Source organism: Pteropus alecto, unplaced genomic scaffold (genome assembly GCF_000325575.1).
Source record: "Pteropus alecto unplaced genomic scaffold, ASM32557v1 scaffold272, whole genome shotgun sequence".
In the NCBI taxonomy this organism is placed as follows: Eukaryota; Metazoa; Chordata; class Mammalia; order Chiroptera; family Pteropodidae; genus Pteropus; species Pteropus alecto.
In genome coordinates, this window is record NW_006432452.1 from 484,593 (window position 1) to 488,786 (window position 4,194).

Below are 4,194 nucleotides of genomic sequence, written 5' to 3' on the forward strand. Positions count from 1 at the left end.
TGTCGAATCACTATGTTTTACACCTGGAACTAATATAATGTTGTATACCAACTGTAATTGAAAAATAAAACCACACAGAGCTCATTCTCAGTGTGGCTGCATTAATTAATTAATTAATTAATTAATTAAAATATTAAAAAAAGAATTATTGCCCTATTGAATATCAACTGTAATTAAAGAATAAATTAAAATATATATATTGTTCCTAAATCATAGACAGCAAAAGGAAAAAGTAAAACAAGAACATGTGTTTCCTGATTTCCAATTCAGGGATAAGTCCCTTAGATAATAACCCTCGAAAGTTCCTGAAGTTACTCTTTACTTGAATCAAATCATATAGTGATGTTCATTTTAAATGGGCAGATTGCTGCCAGAGAACTGAATCCAATGCAGCCTGCAGACTATTATTTTGAATAGGGCTGTTAGTATTATAATTATAAATTTCGTTTCAATAAATTTGAATATTGTCAAGTTTTAAAAATAAACATGTCAACAATTTTATGTAAGTGTTGTTTTCAGCTGGAATAGAATGCCAAGATCAACTGGTCTAACTTCCTCACTTGAGAGAGATTAAAACCTGAGCCCAGGAGTTGACTCTCTCAAGTACTGTGGCTTATCTGCGGTGGAGCCAAGACAGAAATCCAATTCCCCAAAAGTTGGTTTAGTGCTCTCTCCTCTGACATAAATGAAACCCAATTTTCATGATGAATATATGACTTGTTCTCATAAAACTAATTTATAATACAAAGGCATAGGGTCCCTTAAAAAGATAAAAGCCCAATTTTTAACACATCTGTTATTTTTGTTAATTGGGACAAAATGTCTACCAATTCACCTTTACATTGGAATTACTTCTCTTAAGATAATTCATGTAATTAAGAGCTAAAATCCTTTTTATTGAAAAAGTAATTAGAGCTTAAACAACTGAAAAAAAACGCATGTTATGTGTTCTTTACTAGGCCATGACATAATTCTATTAAAATTTGAAAGAAAGCAAAGGAGTAGTGGAGAACTGGACACCTAAGTTATCTACCGCAAAACGATTAGTAAAAGTATCACTGAGAGTGTTGTAGAAAATAGCAAGTGTACTTATTAAATTCATAAATCTGACTGGGCTGTAACCAGGAGCCCATCCCTAAAGGCAACCAGCAAAAGAGGTTCAGGTGACAATTGAGGTGTTAGCTGGGCAAAAAGAAATTCTTCCTCCTGCTGTAGTACATCCTCCTGTTTGGGGTCTAGGTGGCAGTGTGTGAGAGCCCCTCACCTCCCCTCAAGACTTCTTGACTGCATTTTAAATGTAGGTTCCTTTATTAATTTTAACAAGATTCAAAAGTAAACAATAGCCTCAGAGCAAAGAACGCAATCTGGATAGCAAAATGCAGTTTCAGGGTAAAGAAGTAAAGGATATAGCTATATGTTCCTTTTTTAAGATCTCAGAAAGATTACAGAGCATTTCCTCACTAATTCTCTTTGCTAGGCAACCCACAGCAGCCTCACAGGTGGCCCAAAGTAGATAAGGACTTGTCTTGGAAATAAATGTAGGTATAGCTTTTAATGGAGTGAACATCTAATAAGAATCAGAAGCAACCTGACAGGCAGACAGAATTTGTGCTATGAGAAGGATCATGGGCTTAGACTAAAAGGGACAGAAACAGTTCAGAATTAGAATTCTTGGTAACACTCAACCTTTGCACACTGGTACCATCTTAAGAAAGCTAATCGTCAACAAACAGGGACCGTTTACTTTAAGGACTGTCTCAGAAGACTGAACTAAAATACCAGAGGACCAATTGGTGACCTAAAGAACAGGACCTAGCCAAGGACCTGGAAGCATGTGCCCTGTTGAATTTTAGAATTATCGTAGACTATTCTTCCTTTTGAATAGAACTTTTAATTAAGGCTGTCCTGTAACTAGCTCAATATTTTATGTTAGATGTGAAGATGGCAGATAACCTGCCTCTTTATGTCACAGATCTGATTAAGGTGAATAAAACTCAAAGAACTGTACCTAAAAAGTCTCTCCTGCACCTAAACCTAATTAAGATGACAAGTTCCTAGATGCTCATACATTGCCATATGAAGATTTTGCCATAGAAGGAGGTGAATGTATTTTTTTCACATGAGAAGAATGTAAATATTTGTCCAGAGGACTGACTATAGTAGATTTAAAGATGGCTGCAAATCCTTCACACTTATTCCATTGAGAAATTCTTTTTCTCTTCCCTTTGTACCTGATCTGTCCTATGGTTACTATGACCAATGGAATGCAAGTGATGCAAAACTGATACTACATACTGGCCTAGGCCTAGACTTTAAGAGGACTGGTACTTCTACTATGGTCTCTTATAAACCTGAGGTGCTATGTGAGAAATTTAACTAGACTAAAAATCTGTCAGGCTAGCTACATGAATTGGCTCTGGAAAGGGGGAGGCTGTGGATGGGAATCAGCTGACACCCAGCAGTTCCAGAGGAGCCATCTGTCACCTAGCTAATTCAGCTGATATAATGGATAAGAAGCCCTACTGTCCCCCATCTGAATTCCTGTGCCTCTGGATTGAGATAAAATAATGACAAATTGTTAGTTTCAGCCACTAAGTTTTGATGTAGGTTGTTTTGTAACAATGGATAACCATATATATTAATTCTGTGCAGAAGATGCTGTGGCTTTCAAGAGCACAAAATATTCATTGAAGGTGAGAAATACTTAATAAAATAATATTTCCTATCTCCTATCATTATAAACTCATTTATCGGAGTGCAATGGACATGATTCATCAGAAAAGATATCTTGTCAACAATTTGATGAAATATAATTAACTCTAAAAACAGTTTTAAAAATAAAAGCTACATCAAATGACCTTACTCCATCAGATAATATATTGGGTCAATTAATGAGGAAGCAGTAAATTCTAATAATCTGGGTTATATTCAGTTATATAATTTGGAATCACAGATCATGACACCTTTGATTCATTTAATTTTTTTTTTTAATAGAAAAGGGCACCCATATTGAGTTTCTGATTACAGTTCACACCTTGCTGGCAGCTCTCAATCTCTCTTCGCCTGTTAGTATTATTAACTCACCCCATCTGTTCATAATTTGTTTTGGTATTTTGTTTCTTTTTGTCTCCAAGTAGACATATGTTTCTAGCCTATATGAATCAATATGGCAATGTATTCCAAGTTGCATAATTATATCTATACACATATACATTTATCCATAATTACAACTGGGTGTTTGGGTATATACTGATAAAGTCAGAACATGATATGTTACAATTATGAACATTCATTTTTAAAAAACTGTATGAAGTTGTTTCTCAGGTAGTCTAGGTTCTGGAGATAGGAGGTGCTGTGCTGAATATTTTGGTGTTTCTAAGCACCCACGCACGTGCGTCACGCAAGGGACGCAAAGAGGAGGAGCCTAAAGCAGAAGGAACCTAAAGAAACCGTTGCAGCCATCTGGATCAAGCTTGCAACCTTCCCAGATTGGCGATTTCCCATTGATTAGTTCGCAGGAATCAGACTGAACTCTCTAAGGCTATGAGTTACCGTCACCCTCCTCCCAATATGGAAAGCATGACCTCTCTTAAGGTGGACAACTTGAATTACTGCACAACAGTCAACACACTGCTGCGCACCTTTGAGAAGTATGGGGATATCGGTGATGTGTACATTCCACGGGACCGCTTCACTAAAGAGGCCCGTGGCTTTGCCTTCGTCCGCTTCCATGACAAGCACCAGGCTGAGAATGCCAAGGATGCCATAAACGGGATCATACTGGATGGCCATGAACTGCGGGTCCAAATGGCGCGCTTTGGTCGCCCTCCAAATTCTCTCCATGGCTACCGCCGGGAAACGCCTACCCGTACCTACAGACGCCAGAGCCACAGTCCAAGCGGGCGACATGACTCCAGCAGTAGCAGCCAATCCAGATCTCGGGGCAGATCTCGCTTCAGCAAGAAGTCTCCTCCTCGCTGCAGCCACATGAAGTCTGCATCTCGCTTTCATGGTCGATCTCCATCAACCTCCGAATCCAGCTCTACCAGTCGATTCAAGTCTTCCTCGGTGTCCACATCTTCCTCACTAACCAAGTCCAGGTCTACATCCAGAAGTGTTCCATCAGAAGAAAAGTCCAGCTCACAATCCAAGGATCTCTCCACGTCTCCTAAAAAGGAAGGAGTGATGTCCTAG

At 38.4% G+C, this 4,194-nt stretch overlaps 1 pseudogene; it reads left to right on the top strand.

The window, feature by feature from the left end:
• The first annotated feature begins 3,543 nt into the window (after nucleotides 1–3,543).
• Nucleotides 3,544–4,194, top strand: LOC102887056 (annotated as a pseudogene).